We start from the raw sequence: 18,954 nt of genomic DNA, 5'->3' as shown, positions 1-18,954 counted from the left end.
AAATATTTTTTTGGGAGTCAGAGCATGGAAATAATCATAAGAAATTAAAAATGAAAAGAAATCAAAACAACCAGTTTTATCCAATTAGACCAAATAAGTTATGAAATCACAGATATGAGAATAATAAATCTTATTCAGAAACTTCAGATATTTTTACTGATATTGGCAGCTGTTCTTAGTTCAAGATAGTTATGTAATAGGTGGGTTTTCATGCTGTGTGCTTGGTTTGACAATCTGTGCACTTTACTCCCCTTCTTACAGTGTGTCCTAAATAATTAAATTCTCAAAACGAAGCCAGAGTCTAGAAATGAGCACCTATTATTTAAGCAATAGGAAAATAGTCAAAAGTACAGACAATTTGAGTTTAATTTTTTTTCTCATTGATGAAAGTAAATAGTTGTTTCAGTGTGTGTTTTTCTCATCCAGTGATCAGAATTTTAATATTGAGTTACTTAGACTTATGAGAAGAAAAATGTATCCTGACATCCCTTCTTTCTTTCTTTTTTTTTTTTTTGATCTGTGATTTTTGTTGTTGTTGTTGTTGTTGTTAAACTGCTTAATCTGAGACTATGCATTCACAAGCTAAGCATGTTCCTAGAAATGACTTTAATGCCAAATTCTAGGTTCCAGAGAAAGATGTTTCATGTCTCACATTTCTCCCCCAAATAGTATCTTAGTTCTTGCTCATGACATCTTTGACAATAGGTATGACAAAGGTTGTACTATTCTGATTTCATAGATGCAATAATCAGCACAGAAGCTAGCCAAAATTCCTCATCCTCAGGGCTTTTCCTACTAACCCAAAGAGAAAAGATACCCATTCTTATTTATCCAAGTTACTAGAAAATGCAGAGTCATGGTCCAGATCCAACCTCAGTAGACAATAAAGACATCAAAGAAGAAGTAATTCAGAAGGCAGAGACCACTGATACTGATTCCTATCCATGTTCCTCACTGGACCAAGCCATTTACTTTCACCTGAGATAGTGCTCAGCACGAAAAAAAGAAAGTTTATGGGATGCATAGTCAACTGGCAGTCCCCAGCTCAGCCTCCCCCAGATTTCTGCTAAAATACTTACAAAAACAGTAAAAAATAAGAAAATTCCTTAACATCAAACACTTGAAGTGGGCATCAATCAGTTTATTTCTAAGATCTGAGAGAAAAGTCCACTTGCCAGAGACTTCTTTCACATTCTTTTGCTAGGAACAATTTTAACTGCCATGCATGAAAGTTTCTTCAGAAGGGACAATTTTTTCTATCCAAATATACACCAGCTGCCATCTTACTTTCTCTTGATGGAATTTTTTTTGTCTTTCAGGATATTATGTCTTCTTTAATCCCACTGATGGTGATGAATGTTACTACTTATATTTCCTCTTTTTTCTGATAAATTATGTTTATATATATTCTTTCTATAAGGTTCTGAGATGATATTCTTTTTGCATGATTTCCCCACAAAGGATCTGAGCTCTGTACCAAACAGAAAAGTGGGCACACTTCCTCTTTTGAGGCACACTAGTTTTTCAGTCAACCGGAGTAGCTTCTCTCTTGCCTCTCTGACTCACCTGTTAGAAAACAATTGGGAAGACACTGGCTTAAGCAGTCATATTCTGAGGGACACACTGGGGACAGGGATAACATTTCTTCAGTAAAATATTTTGAAAGAAAGCAGAAATTCAGGTACCAAGAAGCATTGTTCTTATATGCTTTCATAGTTTTGCCACTGAGTATGAGGAAGATTATAAAACAGGGATTTCCAGATTAACAGATAAATACACATGTAATTTGCTAATTTTGTCAAATCTCCCCCATCTCAGGAGATGTATCATTTAACATTTACACCAGTATGCAGCCTTACAAAGTATTTTGTCATATTTTTAGATTTTTTCCAATTAAGTGAGAAATGGTAACACAGGAGAGTTTTAATTTACATTTTTCTTATTTTGAATGAGATTGGTCCCCTTTTCCTATTATTAAGAGCCATTTACATATCTTTTTTTTTCCCCTGCCTTACTAGCTAATTTATTTTATATGGCAGTGAGAATTTTTTTGGGAGGAAAATCAATGACTTTTTTGGGACCCATCCAAGAACTGAAGTTACAGAACAAACTGCCACTGGACATTTAGAAAGACAGGGGATTCCAGAGAGTCACACCTGAATTCTGCTTATTTGGAGAAGAACCACTAGAGCCATAAACTAATAGGACACTTATTAAATAGTAATGTTGATGAATTGTTAAATTCCTCACTGTTGTGGCTTATACCTCCAGGAGCCATAGGCCATCCTCACCTTGAAGATTTGAGAAAGAGCTTCTCATGGCCCTGGCAAAGCAAGGGAGAGAGTAATTATTGTCAAATGGGCCCAAAGAGTTCTCCATGAGAAAGGGCTAAGTCTTCAGAGGACGGGACTTTCATAGAATCTTACTCCACCTTGTTGAAGGGCATTGCTCTCATACAGACTTCCTGTGATCTGTCTCTCACCTAAATGGGAAAAGAAAAAAAAATAACTGTATAAAATGACATCATTAGAGTAACATTTGTGTAGACTGTTATCACAGTCTGTGATATAAATCTACCAATAGACTGAGACCCGATCATAAAATTATGTAATGCTGGGGTGTCTGGGTGCTCAGTGGGTTAAAGCCTCTGCCTTTGGCTCAGGTCATGATCCCAGGGTCCTGGGATCGAGCCCCACATCGGGCTCTCTGCTTAGCCTCTCTCTCTCTCTCTGCCTGCCTCTTTGCCTAGTTGTGATCTCTGTCTGTCAAATAAATAAATAAAATCTTTAAACAACAACAACAACAACAACAACAACAACTATGTAAATGTTTACCCTACCTCACATCTTACCACTGGCCCAATAGAACTGTAGTAAAATATAGTCAGTGATAGCTGAGATGGCTGCAAGATACAGACTCTCTCTGAAGAGGAGTATTTAAAGAACCCAAAATCAAGAGAGAAGACTACAGCAAGGACTTTAGAAAAATACAAAGCCTCTGGAAACTTCAGCAAACACTGAACATAGCCCAAGTCCTACACAGGTTAACATAAATCCTCACACTAAGGGCCTATTAGTCACCAGCTCTCAAAAAGTATATATAATCATGCCAAAAGGGGAAAAGGGAAAAATAACCAATCTGAAGAGAAAGCAAGCATCATAACCATACTTAGATATGAAACAGATGTTGCAGTTTTCAAGAATGTAATAAAATAATATGATTAATATGTTAAAGGATCTAATGGAGAAAGTTAATAATATGCAAGAACATAAGCAATTAAGCAGAAAGGTGGAAGCAGGAAGGAAAAAAAAATCAAAAGGAAATGCAAGAAATCAAAACATTTTAAGAGAAATGAAGACTGCCTTGGATGAGCCCATAAACAGACTGCACACAGAGAATCCGTGACCTTAAAGATAGGCCTATAGATAACTTCCAAATTAAGAAGCCAAGGAAGGAAAAAAAATAAAAAAAAAGAAGGGGAAAGAAAGGAAAACTAGAACATCCAAGAACTGTAGGACAATTTCAAAAGGCATAAACTGTGTAACTGAAATACTGAAAGAAGAAAGAAGGAACAGAAAAAAAAATTTTTTTGACTTAATAATGACTGAAAACTTCTCAAAAGTAAGGACAGTCATAACACCTGGGTGAAATGTAGGGCAAGTGGATGCAGATTTTCGAAGAATCATTGGATAGGTGGGAGGAATCTGACAATGGAATGGGGAATGTGACAATGCAATCTAACTGTATTATAAATGAATAAAACTAACTCACAGAAGGGGGTAGGGAAAAAAGGTATGGACCTAAGTAACTTTGGACATGAGTGAAGTCCGTAAGAGCAAGACAAAAGAAACTCTATATAAAGCACTCTACTCTAGCTTATAAAGTTGTATTCCTTGGAGGTAAAACCAATTCTAATACTGTTATACATGTATACTTATAATTGAATAGTTTATTAACTGGATGACAGATAGAGGCCAGATTTCTCACTATTGGAATAAGACCATAAAAATAAACAAAGGAATGAGGTTAGAATCATCCATGTGGCAATGGATTAAAGTTGGAGAGATTGTATGAAGTTATATTAGCTTGATATAGATACAAATGCTTACACATAGAAGATTTTTAGATGTGCATATATATTTATAGGTTTGTATACATACACATATTTTCTTACAGTGTCAGCATTGATAGCCTGGAAGTGATGAGACCTCAGTAGCAAGTAGCATCCCACCTAGCACCCCATGTATTGTTCTCTAATAACATTCTCCAGTAAAAGGAATCAGAGTTCCATGGTGCAATGACTGATTCTAGGTCTTGGGCAGAAAATACACAAAATATGCCTGGAGCATCTTATAGGGCTAAAAAATAAAGAAGTGTTAAAAAAAAAAATCCCACCATCACAGGGGTGTGTCAAAGGACCACAGTTAATGGAGCTCCGATTGCCGAGAGCTGGAACCATTTAAGCAACATAAGAAATATGGTAGTATTGAATTATAATCCAAAATATAAGCTAAATACCTGTATTGATATAGATAAGTGATTGAAGAAATACAAAATTGAGGGACGCCTGAGTGGTTCAGTGGGTTAAGCCTCTTCCCTCACCTCAGGTCATGATCCCAGGGTCCTGGGATCAAGCCCTGCATTGGGCTCTCTGCCCAGTAGGGAGCCTGCTTCCCCCCCTCTCTCTGCCTACTTGTGATCTCTCTCTCTGTCAAATAAATAAAAAAATAAAATCTTAAAAAAAATACAAAATTGGAGAGACTAAGTGAATTTCCTATATACAATATTTCTAAATACTTTATATAGGTACCTTGACCTTGAGGAGGTGGAATTTAATTCCTCACTCCTTAAGTGTGGTCGCGCCTAGTGACTTTTTCCCAAAAGGATAGAATGAAAAGGAGGGGAAAAGACTAACTAGAGTGAAGAAACCTTACACACTTTACCTCATCTACGCAGTCAAACTTAACATCAGCAGTGACAGGTTATATGAATAATATGTGTCCTTGATAAGCTGTAATGAAAACGACACTTTCTGTCGTTGGGGAGGAAGACCTCTGTGGCCTTCCTCCCCAAACCACATAGCCTCAGTCCAAACATGAGAAAACCATAGTCAAATCCTGACTGAGAGACATTCTCCAAATACCTGACCAGTATGTCTCAAAATTGTCAAGGTCATAAAACCAAGGAAAGTCTCAACTCTAAAAGCCTTAAGAGGTGTGACAACTCAATGTAATGTAGTAACCTAGGATCCTGGAATAGAAAAGAGCAACATTACACAAAACAAAGGAAAATGAATAAAGTATAGACCAGTTAATAACAATGTGTTAATATTGCTTCAGTAATTATAACAAAGGCACAACATAAAATGTTAATAATAAACAAAACAGGTTGTGTACTATTTTGGGAATTCTTTTGTAAATCTAAACCTGTAATAAAATTTTAAAATGTTCATTTGGAAATAAAACTAAAAAAAAATGGTGAGGAAGATCTAAGTAAAGTGATTTTTCAAAAAATAAAGAAAAACCATTTATATCGTGCTAATCCATCAGGAGTAATATACACAGAACATTCGGGTATTTCAGAGGAACAAGAATCCAACAGCAATACTGCCATTTATGGATCATAAGACTAGAATTTTGCAAGCATTAGCTTTCTTAAATACCAAAAAATTCTGCAATATAAATACTATCATTCTGAAGAAACCCAAGTCAAATCCTTTTGGCTCTAACTTCAAGGTGTAATGGCAGTCTGTCCACTTCTGATTCCCTTTATTCTGCACTGCTTTCAGTTTGGATTAATGTAGCATTCTCCTTTTTGTTTTCTTTTATCCTTTCTTTACCCCACATACTGGCCAGAACCATCTTAGAGGATCTATTGTGCATCTGAGAACCATTTAAAGCCTTTATAGCTTCTAAGGTCAACAGGAATATCACTTAACCCAATTAGAACTCTTTACAAATAAAATGTTTTTCCTTCTTAAAAAAAAAAGGTCTAATTTTATCTTTCCCATATGACTATCCAATTATCCCAACACAGTTTACATAAAATAATATATCTTGCAGTCAGCGATTTGCAATGTTAACTTTACCATGTAATAATCTGGTATGTACAACTGGACCAATGTATTATTCTTTCTGTTCCATGGTCTGTGTATTCGGATACCAATACCATACAATTTTCACTATAGAGGTTTTATAGTATATTTTCATATTTGATTGGGCTAGTTTTCATTTCTTGTTTGTTTTTCTTCCCCCAGGGATTTCCTAGGTATTCTTGCTTTTTTATTCTTTCTAAAAAAATTTCCATTTTGTTCTTCTAGCCCCAAGGAGGGAAAAAAACTTGACAGTATATAAAAAAAAAATTGACAGTATGTTTATTAAAATTGTGTTAAATTTATAAATTTAGGAAAAATTTTTATCTTTATGATGTTGGGTATTATGATTCAAGACTATGTTTAAGTCTTCCATTTCTTCAAGGCTAGTTTATGTTCTTCATAGTATTTTATAGTATATTAACTATATAAAATTTAAATATTTCTTATTACGTTTATGCTTAAGTATCTTTTTTTTTTTTAAATTTTCACTATTGAAAATGGGGCTTCTCTTCCTTGGTATGTTTCTTCATGGTGATGTTTTAATCTATGAAGCATTGATTTTTCTAACTTTATAACTCTGATTACCTGGATTATTTTGTTTGCATTAGTTTTCAAATGATTCAGGTTTTCAAGATCTAGTCATGTCACCTAGAAGCAAAAATAATTTCATCTCTTCTCATCTAGTTCTTAATGCTTTGAACAGCTTTCTTTTGGGTATTTGCACTGCCCATTACATCCACACAATATTACATAGAAATCAATGTAGTAGACATCCTTATCTTTTCCTCACTTTCTTGGCAAATGCTCTAGTGTTTCTAGATAATTAAGATGCTGATCTTTGGGCTGAAATATATACATACTCACACATATACACACTAATGAACTCGAGTCAAATTCATATATCTTCCATTATATGTAATATAAATATATATATAATGTATATATCCTATATATTGCATTTATGTATATAATTGAATTTTTTTTGGCATGAAGGAGTGTTCATGTTAAAGTCATTATGCATCTTGCCTTGATATACTGAGAAATAGTTGAATATTTTTAATATGAATGAGTACTGAATTTTTGTGAAATGCCTTTTCTGCATTGAAGGATGTGATCTCTATCTCTACTTGTATAGCAGATTACATTAATGGATTTTCTTATTTCAAATCATCCTTGCTTTCCTGGAGTGAACCCTCCTAGAAAACAATGTGTTATTTCTGATGTAATACTTGCTGTTTGTTGGTAATTTTGTTAGTTTTTTGCATTGCTATTCACACATGATACTGATTTTTCATTTTCTTTTTTAGTGCAGTCTTTGTCATAATTTTGAAATCAATGTTCCTTTCATTTTATAAAATGAATTTAGAAGATTTCCCTCTCTTCCTGTCCTCTGGAATAGTTTAAGTAGAATTGAAATTTTCTGTTCTTTAAAAGTTAGACTGAATTTCCCTGTGAGTCCTTCTGGGCCTGTTCTTTATTCCTTCTTGTTCGTTTCTCATGATTGTTTAAGATTAAACTTTCTGTTTCAACTGGAGACTATTTGGGCAAGCTAAGATTTTTTAAAACAACAAAAAAAATTCATTTCATCTACGTCTCCTCCACTAAGCTAGAAACTTTCCAAAGGCAATTTTTTGATACTGATTTGGTATCCAACCAAATCAGTTCAATTCTAAAAATAACACTATGTTGTAAACAGCTACCTGGAGTTAGCGCAGACTCACAGGTGAAGGGGCTCAGTCCTCTGAATGTCCCCATTTGAGATGCCAGCTACAAGTTCTGTGTACTCAGGCTACTTGTAATTCTGACCAATTGTCTTGACTATAAATTCAGAGGAACCTATGGCCCCTCTTCTGGTTTGATAATTCTCTAGAACCATTCACAGAACTGACCGAAAGTTCTACACTTAATGCTTATGGTTTTATTATAAAAGATACAGCCAAGTGGAAGATGGAGCTGGGAAGACAACTTCTTTGCCTTCTCCAGGCCTGTCATCTTTCCAGCACATTCATGTGCCCACTATCAAAGAGGCTCCTGGAGCCTCATTATTTTAGTTTTTATCCAACCTCTAATCAGGCTCTTGGTATTATTTCTAGGGTGGCCAGCCCCTCCCTGGAAACTATTTAAGAGCCCACCATGAGTCACCTTCAACATAAATGCAGGTATGATAAAAAGGAGCTCAAGATGTATAACAAAAGATACTCCTATCTCTCAGGAAATTCCAAGGGTTTTAAGAGCTCTGTGCCAAGAACTGGGAACAGTGACCAAATGCGTTATTTATTATATCACAGGGAACATACTCTATATTTCTTTAGTGCCTAGCTAGTATGGTTAGCACCCGTAGTAAGTGTACAATAGTTGTATATTAAAGTAACGAGTACAAAAGTGAATGAACTATGCAAGTGCCCATTAGTAAGCCTGTGTTTTATTGCAGGAAGGAACTTGAAGCATCCTTTGTACATGATAATGCTAATTCACTGAATTCCCTTATGGACCTCCCAGAAGCACAGGTCTCTCCAAAGCCCTGCAGCCTATGGATCTGAAATCCTGATTTCAGAATCACCAATGTGATCTTTTGATCACAGCTTTCTTTCTTTCTTTTTTTTTTTTTTCATATTTTTAAAAATAATTTCTTTTCAGTGTAACAGAGTTTATTGTTTATGCACCACACCCAGTGCTCCATGCAATACATGCCCTCCATAATACCCACTACCAGGATCCCCCAACCTCCCACCCCCCTCCCTTTTGAAACCCTCAGATTGTTTTTCAGAGTCCATAGTCTCCCATGGTTCATCTCCCCCTCCAATTTCCCTCAACTCCTCTCTCTCCATCTCTCCATGTCCTCCGTATTATCCCTTATGCTCCACAAATAAGTGAAACCATATGATAATTGGTTCTCTCTGCTTGATTTATTTCACTCAGCATAATCTCTTCCAGTCCTGTCCATGTTGATACAAAAGTTGGATATTCATCCTTTCTGATGGAGACGTAATACTCCATAGTATATTCGGACCACATCTTCCTTATCTATTCGTCCGTTGATGGGTGTCTTGGCTCTTTCCAGTTTGGTGACCGTGGCCATTGCTGCTATAAACATTGGGGTACATATGGCCCTTTTTTTCACTACATCTGTATCTTTGGGGTAAATACCCAGTAGTGCAATTGCAGGGTCATAGGGAAGCTCTATTTTTAATTTCTCAAGGAATCTTTATAACTTACCAAGACGACAGCATGAAAGCATGCATCCTGCATTGTCTCAAGTGAGAGAACATCTGGGATAACATCCAAACACCATTTTCTTTATCAGTTTTTTAAAAAGACGGGTACATTTTGAGAATTTTTAATTGTATTTTCCCTAAAGATTTTAAAGTCTAATTACAAATGTGTGTTTGTGTGTGTGTGTGTATGTGTGTGTGTGTGTGTGTGTGTGTGTGTGTGTGTGTGTGTGTGAACCCTCATATAATTCAATGGGAGAAGTGCTAGTGTACAGTTAGGGACACTTGAGAATAGGAGCCGATTCAATTTGACAATCATACCTGATACTCAGTTAATCCTCAACATTTTAATCATGTGGATTTTGTAACTCTGTTGTGTTTTGCAGGACAAGCATCTGTGTTATGTGAGAGATGAAACTTTGTATTTTTCTCATGTTTTATTTTTTCAAGTCTGTCTTAGAATTTTTCCAGCTGGATGATAATGCAGAGGGATTTTTCTCTTCCATTGCTATCATCCTTATGTGAATTATTAATATATGTTTTTATTTATAATTCATTACCTTTAAAAAAGATTCATGGATGAGTAAGACCCAGCTGCACTCAGGCTCATCAAATGTCCCCAACTATTTTTCAAAGTTTGAGCATATTTCCAAACATATTTCCATGAACATTTTCCCTTTATTTACAATCCCTTGTGTGTTTAAGGGAAATGTAAGCCTTATGTTTCTTTTTCATTTATACTTAACTCATCAAAATGTTTTGTAAAGCAATTTAAATGTCCAAGAAGATTTTTATTACTGATTTTCTTAGAAACAGAAAGTCCTATTTTGCCAGTAGTAGGAGAGAAAAAACCATATAAGCCCAATGACTAACATTTAGTTTAGAACTTGAAACCGACAAAATTTGAGTGGTTCTGAACTTGGCAAATCTCGCCCTAAATCACTTGTAGGAAATCTTCATTTGCTAACTACAGATAAGCAGTTACGTTTTAGAACTGGTAATTACAAGCCTTCTTGCCCAATTTCCTTCTGCTCAGATCTAGCTGTGGGCCAAACTATAATGTTTCAGAAAAAGTAAAAGAGAGGGACAAACCATGTGGGCCTGTTATAGGAATGCATTTATCAGCTAAACTGGGATGGAGAAGATTTAATTTCTGCTTTGTGAAGAAACATTAAGAAACGGATTTATTCTGTGTCCTTAAAAAGAGTTTTCCCTGGTAACTAATTAAAAGAATAGGATTGAGGTGAATTTTAGAGATGTTTCATTTATTTAAAAGTTCAAAAATTGCTTTTAAAAGTAGGCGATCATAATAGCAACTCAGATTAATCTAGGCTAGTCATTAAAGTAAGCAAATTAAGACTTCAGTTTGGCTACAATATTAATAGAGCAAATGAGTATACTAGGGAGTAAAATAGAGATACATCCTGAGCTTCTAGGGGGGAAAATGATACTTTCTATGAAACACCCTTGATTTACCCTTTAGTTTTTTTCAAATTAGTGACAATTATTATGATTTATTAAACAAGGAACTTAAACAAGTAGGTCTATTTCATAAATTTTCGGGTCTGGGTTTGTGGTAAGGCTGAGATTTATGACATCACAAAAAGAAAAAATATATCTATATTGATATAGATGTATATGATTTCAAATCCTGGCTCATATGTTTAACTCTTTGATTTTCCTAACTGTAAATAGGGGGGAAAAATCACCTTTGCAGGGTTGCTGTGTAAGGGGTCTAGCCTAATACCTGAAAATTGACGGGTGTTCAGCAAATGCAAGTTCTCTGACAGCATGAGAGCCCCCACGAATGGTGGTACTCATGCCTCAGTGAGATCATTATCTGGGGGAAGTATTGTAAAATGGTCTCAGCATCACCTGGGTTGGCTGGGCTTCATTATTTCAAGTCTCCTTTCAAAATCAGTCTTTTTTTTTTTTTTCATCCAGGGATGAGTCCATAACTGTTTTTTAAGTTGATGTGTCCTAGACCCATATGCCATCATTTTGACAATACGATCTATAATAAACTCCTTATGCAGCTGCTAAAGTCAACTGAGAAATTGCAGTTGGCTCTTTGACACAGGTGAACACTCCAAGTAAAGGAGTTTCTTTTTTTTTTTTAATTTTTTATTTTTTCAGCATAACAGTATTCATTATTTTTGCACCACACCCAGTGCTCCATGCAGTCCGTGCCCTCTACAATACCCACCACCTGGATCCCCCAACCTCCCACCCCCTGCCCTTTCAAAACCCTCAGATTGTTTTTCAGAGTCCATAGTCTCTCATGGTTCACCTCCTCTTCCAATTTCCCGCAACTCCCTTCTCCTCTCCATCTCCCCTTGTCCTCCATGCTATTTGTTATGCTCCACAAATAAGTGAAACCATATGATAATTGACTCTCTCTGCTTGACTTATTTCACTCAGCATCATCTCTTCCAGTCCCGTCCATGTTGCTACAAAACTTGGGTATTCATCCTTTCTGATGGAGGCATAATACTCCATAGTGTATATGGACCACATCTTCCCTATCCATTCGTCCGTTGAAGGGCATCTTGGCTCTTTCCACAATTTGGCGACCGTGGCCATTGCTGCTATAAACATTGGGTTACAGATGGCCCTTCTTTTCACTACATCTGTATTTTTGGGGTAAATACACAGTAAAGGAGTTTCTATTTTAATAAAACTTGAAAAGAGTTTGTAGGGAGGCTTGGAGAAGTGTGTTCCTCTCTAAAAGACACATTTTGGGGCACCTGCGTGGCTCAGTGGGCTAAAGCCTCTGCCTTCGGCTCAGGTCATGATCCCGGGGTCCTGGGATGGAGCCCCACATCGGGCTCTCTGCTCAGCAGAGAGCCTGCTTCCCTTCCTCTCTCTCTGCCTGCCTCTCTGCCTACTTGTGATCTCTGTCTGTCAAATAAATAATAAATAAAATCTTAAAAAAAATAAATAAAAGACCCATTTTGACTATTGCAGTGCTGGTAGGAGATGTTTCTAGCTCCCTGAGAAATTTGTATTTGTTTCTTTGTTTGGCTTTGGCTAGGATTTTAAAAGCACGAGTTCATTAAAAATAAAACAAAACAACTTTCTTTATAAAGTCATAGAAATAGAACAGACCCTCAGGGGAATGGATACCAGGGTATCCATTCTGAACACCCATTGCTCCTTTACTCACCCCACCCCCACCCCCAGGTAGACTTTACAGGTCAGCCAGTCACGGTCATTTCTCCCACTGAGCTCTTGCTAAAAGCCTTTAAGTACTTCAACTAAGCACCTCATGCCATGAGGCTACTACAAATCTATGGGTGCTTAAAAGTAGACTTTGTTTCTTGTTTTGGTTTGGTTTGTTTTTTTGGGACTTTTTAATCTCGGCTATTCTTCAACTCACAATCTATTCTAAATCACCTTTTTATCAATTTCATCCCCAGGATTATCAGAAAAATAAATTTGTATCACCAGCTCTTTTTATTCTAAAAATTCTCAAAAGAGAAGTTCTTCAAAGAAATTCATCTCTGACAGTTGGCATAATTTACTCAAATTGGATGCCATGATGTGTCCATAGCATGAAGATACGTGATCAGAGAAATTATGGATCAGTCTTGGCAACTATCCACTTGCTAACAAAAATGTATACTTTCTCTTTTGTATTACAATAAGAATTTTTTTCAGTGCTATACTTGCTACATGAGATACACAACATGGCACTGACTTATTGTGGTAACTGTTTTTGCTAAGTGCCTAAAAATGTTTGATGAAAAAGTTTGATGAAAAATACTGAACATTGAACATGAAAAATAACAAGAAACCAGGAAGGAAAAAATGGAAGGTTTTAACTGCCTGAAAATTTGAAACTCAGTACCTCAAAAAAGACCAAAATCAAAGTTTAAAGACAAAAAGTATAGAAAGAAATATTTATAATATTTAATTCAAAAAATTAGAAATATTCTTTTAAAATAGATCTTACCAATCAATAAGATAAAACATAACGTGTCCCCCCATGAGCCAAAAACATGAATGAACAATTCATAAAATAATTGATAGAAATGGACTTCGAAGTCATTTGAAGTGTTCAGCTTCTTTAATAAAATAACTTCCAATTGAATGAACAGTGAGATCCGTTTTCTCACACATTCAATCAATAACAATTTTGAAAATATGGCAGTAACCAGTGTTGGTGAATGTGTCACTAACTGGAGATAGCCACGCCCTACTTGAAGGGCGGGAGGGAGGGGAGCCTCCCAAACTTCTTAGAGTCAGTTGTGAGATTATGTGCCAAGGAGCTTTAAAAGTTTGGTTGTTTTGACTCAGTCTTTAAAAATCTAAACAAGTCTCCTTAGAAATAATCGGAGATAATAACAAATGGAGTTCCCAACAGCACTATCCATGATGGTGAAAAATTGGAAGCTCTCTCCATGCGCAATAATAAGGAAATTCTGCAACTCTATATGCCCACGAGATAGAAGATCTTAACTTATGTAAAGGGAAGATTTTGATACTTTAGTTGCAGAGACAATGATAATAAGTTTTTTAAAGGGGAAAAATTGGTTAAAAAGACTAACAGACATTTACTGAATACTTACTACATGCCATATACTTATCTCATTTAATCTCCAAAATTACTGCAAGAAGTATGGGCTCTCGTTTGCACTGTTGTGCCACTAAGGAAACTGAGGGTCACAGAGGTTGAATAACTCGCCCCAAGGCACACATGTAGAAAGAGACACAGGCAAGATTCTGTCCCAGGCAGCCTGGCTGTGGGAGAGCCTGCATGCTAATATCAACTCTCAGCCCTGTCTCTGGTCAATATTCTAGCCACCGACAAAACTACATGTGCATGTTTACTAAAAATAAATGTAAATATAGAGAGGAGAGTGAAAGGAAACACACAGGACTGATCAGAGTTGTTATCTCCTGTGGCAAGATTTTTAACTTCTTTTTATATCTTTTGTATTTTCCAGAAATTCTAATTTAAATAGGCATGACTTCTAATATTAAATATAGACAGAAAAGTGTAATTCCAGTATAACATGGTTGGATATGTGTAGAATTCTGAGCAGCACATCCTCCTTCTACTTTAATTTCAGAGTGGAGAAGAAACAATTTTGCCATTTCCTTGCACAGAGTTGAGTCAGGTTGACGGCCGGATTGCAGAAGGTAGGCAGACGGGGGCAAAGCAGGCGGGGTTTTAAATCACTGCTATCTGTTCGTCATTACGAATTGTTTTTCTTTCCCCCTAAGACCTAAATGTCTTTTAATTATAGGTCAACTGATTCTGTAACTGAAAAGTTGAGTAGCAGATTAAATGCAGCCTGCTGTTACTGTAATGAGGACTGATTAGGATCTGAAACCGTTCCTCCCTTGCATGGAAAAAAAGCACCAATTAGTATTAATGAATCACTGCTTGTAGGAGGCAGCCAGGTTTCTATTTTTCCCCAAATATGAGAATGACTTAATTTTGGCCAAGATATTTTGTTTCCTTCTTCTTACTTTATTTGTATTATTTTTTAATAGTCTGTGTATATAAGGAGTATCTGAAGTTTGGGGGATGCTCTTTAGAAATGATGATTAAGAGGAGGTTTAAATCTCTCACATTGAATACGAATGTACTGAGGCTAGAAACTAAGAGGTTTTTGTTTGGTTGGTTGGTTGGTTTTTTTTTTTTTTTTTTTTTGGCTACACATCTGGAATAACCTCTGTACTTTTATTCTGCTAAGATTGGTCAAAGGTGAGTTTCATCTTAATCAATGAAGATACTGTTTGGCAGGGAGTGTCAAAATGGTCATGCTTGTTTATTTGTAGTGTGTGATATGAATTCTGTGGGCTTTTTGGAAGGTAATTTGGTATTTTTGTCAAAAAACAAAACCTTAAAAACGTTCACACTCTTTATGCAATGAGAGCATTTCTAGAGATAGATCCTAAGTAAATAATGTAAACACATGAAAATTTGTAGTTACAATGTGGAAAGTTGGAAACAACCTAAAACGTACAATTAGAGATTCCTGTTACGGAGGTAGGAATTATTTTCATCTTGCTCACTATAATATTGCAAGTGCAAGGAACAATGCCTGTTACTTAATAGATGCTCAATAAATATTTGTTGGATGAATGAATAAATAATATGCAATTAATAACAGTCTTTTTTCTGAAAATATTTAAGAGAAATTTTAAAAACTAAGTGAAAAGGCAAGAAAAGTTGTATGGATTGTGTGATACTAAGCTTATTTAGAAGTGACTATATTTGTACAACTTGCATGCTTCTGTATGCGGGGGAACATTGTGTGAGCCACAGAACTGAATACAAACAACCGTGGTCTCTGGGAAGCAGGAGTGGGGATGTGGGACAGGAAAAAAGGTTACATTTCAGTATATAAGTTTTTGTATTGTTGCTATTTGATCTGGGCATATTCCTTTTAATTTTAAAAAGCTAACTAAAAGTATATGTGTATTTTTCTCTGTATGTAATATTTTCAGGTTAAAAGCCAAATTTGAAAGATCCACACAAATTTAAAAAATATTTATTTGTAGTTTTCTGCTTTGTAGAATTTTTTTCCTCCTTATACTTTCTAACATTCTCAGTGGGCACTATTACATTATAGTAAGACTTAAAAGATACAAAATAAGTAAAAAGACAAAATAAATGGAGACAAATATCTTTCCTACCAAGCAATTTACCGGAGCTGTGAATTGTAATTCATGGTGTGGAGAGGGTACATGGGGGAAGGAAGAAATTTTTATACTTGAGACTCTTATATCTTGACAATTAAAATTAATAGGGAAAGTTCTGGAAAACAAGAAGTAGTGAGAAATCTCTATATTGGAGGATGGAGAGGTAATGGGCAAAAGAGATTGGGGAAAAAGTTGTATAGCTTGATTTGGATTGGTCCCTCTGCACCTATGGTGGATCAGCAGCTCCTTAGGAACTCTGAGTCCTGTGCTGATTGCTGGAACAACCCTAGTAGAGTTGAAGATCTGGTGAAGAGATGGAAGTGAAAAGTGGAAATAGGAAGGTAGAATGAGAGCAAGAGAATGCCCTTTGGAGGCCATGACTCTAGGAGACCTGATACAGTATTAGTCCATTTTTTTTTTTTAAAGATTTTATTTATTTATTTGACAGACAGAGATCACAAGTAGGCAGAGAGGCAGGCAGAGAGAGAGAGGAAAGCAGGGCTCCCTGCTGAGCAGAGAGCCCGATGCAGGGCTCGATCCCAGGACCCTGGGATCATGACCTGAGCTGAAGGCAGAGGCTTTAACCCACTGAGCCACCCAGGTGCCTCAGTATTAGTCCATTTTTACATAAAGTGGTTTGCAAAATAGTCTCTATTGGTGTTTTTCTAAAAACTTTAGGTACTGCATTTGGAACACAACATTGGGCTTCTCTGCTCTAATTGTAGCTGTAGGTTTAACATGATATCCAGGCAGGATTTTGTATGCTGTGGATGGATCTGGGGAAATGGGCAGCTTCATTCCCTCGGGGGCAGCACTGGGGTTTGCTCTTATGCAAATACTTTGCTGGAAGTGAAAATTCTCCGTGTTTCGACTTCTGATGGTACATCAGGGAAGATGTGACAGGCTTTGGCGGAGGTCAAATGGAAGAGCTTTACTGTCTTCTCTTCCTTGCCTCCCCTTCTTGGCATTGCCCAATGCACTTGGGCTTCTGCAAACATCAGGAGCTGTTGATGCTGCCACATCCATTTGCCAAGTTGGGGAAATGATAGCTTTCATCTGTCTCTTACTTCATCACTCTGGGACACATGCACCATCGATCACTTTCTCTTTCATGAACTTCTCTTTTTTGCCTTCCTTATTAGAGGTAGTGAGTGGTCCCACACTGGTTCTTTCCCACCCTAAGTGCTTACCCTGGGTCATCTCAAGCACTGAGCTATAACTACCCTATATACTCACAAGTTTGCATCCAGTCCTCATTGTTCTTGGTTCAGTACTCACAGTTCTGGTTGCATAGTGACACTGAGACCCAAATGCTTTCAGACATTCAAACTTAACCCTTTAAGATTGGATATGTGCCTCTATCTTTATTTCTCTTCTTTCGTGTAGGAAACATCCAACCAGTCTTCTAATCTAGTATGCTGGAGTCTCCTTTCTCTCTCCAGTGGCTTTCACCCATGCCTGGCTTCAACCCCACCACCCCTGCATATCACCATCTGGATCACAGTCTGACCTCATGGCACATGACAGCTCCTTCCCTCTGGTTTCCCTACAGTATTTATGCTTCAGGCCCACTGGACCTCCCTCTGGCCCCTGAAAATGTCACATTATACAATGACACCCATAAGTAGGTTCATTCTTCTGCCTAAACTAACCTTGGCTCCTTGGCTCAACTGATGAAGATTTACTTATCCTTCTGATCTTTGCCACTTGTGCCTTCTTCCTGAAGTCTTCCCAGACTTGCACTTTAGGAGGAATTAAATACTCCCATAGTTCTGGTTCTGCTTAGAACAGACAGAGTACCATCCCAGTTCACATTACATTGTACTTTCTGTGCTCCTGTTGTGTCTTTATTTTACGTAGTTTCATGAAAACAGGGATCAAAGTAATGTGAGAAGCTTTCCAAAAATAGAAAGGAAAAAGGAAAAAAACAGGTAAAGTGATGAAAGTGTATGAAAGAAATGAAGACAAAGAGCAGGCATCTAATGTAAGGATTCGGGGTACCCCACGACCAGAAATCAAAATAACTGGAACAAAAGGAACAGCATAATTTAAAAAATTTTTGTGGAGCTAAAGCATGTTTGCTTATGAAATTCAAAATACCCCAACACATGCTTGGCAAAATTAATTTAAAAACAGAATTTGCATGTTATTTAGGTAAAAATATAAGATGGTATGAAGAAACAAAAAAAGATCGGTCTGGTTTTTAACTTCCCTGCCATGTTTACAATTTTTGAAGGGGAAGTTTTGTGATATAAACCTTTCATTCACAGCCAGTGGATCTTTCATATGTGAAAGCAATAGAAACACATTGCCAGATATGCAAGCTTTTGAAAATAAATTGTTTATGAACGTTTTCAGAAGTTTCCTTAAGATGTATCTTAATTCAGCTGTAAGTGAAAATGAGTGCTCAAAACTGGGTGTGGGGGGGTCATATTATAAGAGGTCTGGCAGATCAACCTAGGAGACTATCACCAACCATAACATACTGTCATCTCGGGAGCTGTCATGCTAGTTTGTGCATCAGCTTCACAAATGACTGAACTGACCCAAAAGAGAGTCTACAGCATGCTAATGCCTTTTACTGTTGTACATGACTAAAGATTAAACCAAAGCAATTTTATTGCATATTCTTTTTCTTGTTATGGAAATGAACTGGTGATTTGATGTGTTTACCACTGGTGTGACAGGAACCTCTCTCAGACAGAATTTATCTTTGGATTTATAGTCCTATTAAATAATATTACATTATTTTTGAATCCTGTGACAGAGCCCATTCTACTCCCCAAATCTACATTATTGTCTTTTTAGTCACACAGTCAGACTATGGTTTCCAGATTCCCTGGCATTAGGTACGGCCATGTGATTGGGTTTCAGCAGCTGAATAAGAGAAGAGGTGATTTATAACAGTTCCAAGTCTGGTCCATATAAAACATGCACTCTTGGCTTTCTTTGCTCACACACTGGCTGAGTAGGGAGAAATCCAAGAGTGTA

The 18,954-nt window shown here is 36.6% G+C and overlaps 1 long non-coding RNA gene across 2 annotated transcripts; it reads right to left on the bottom strand.

Annotated features, from left to right (window-relative positions):
- Positions 1-1,132: 1,132 nt before the first annotated feature.
- LOC125086455 (uncharacterized) lies at positions 1,133-3,676 on the bottom strand. Of its 2 annotated transcripts, none has more exons than XR_007123202.1 (4): positions 3,641-3,676; positions 2,432-2,482; positions 2,157-2,323; positions 1,133-1,566 (listed from the first exon to the last, which is right to left on the bottom strand). It is a non-coding gene; the product is annotated as an uncharacterized LOC125086455 (long non-coding RNA). The 2 variants fall into 2 exon arrangements; XR_007123203.1 differs by lacking the exon at positions 3,641-3,676 and adding an exon at positions 2,840-3,012.
- Positions 3,677-18,954: the final 15,278 nt, after the last annotated feature.

This window comes from Lutra lutra, chromosome 15 (genome assembly GCF_902655055.1).
Source record: "Lutra lutra chromosome 15, mLutLut1.2, whole genome shotgun sequence".
In the NCBI taxonomy this organism is placed as follows: Eukaryota; Metazoa; Chordata; class Mammalia; order Carnivora; family Mustelidae; genus Lutra; species Lutra lutra.
This window is presented reverse-complemented; position numbering and strand designations above follow the sequence as displayed.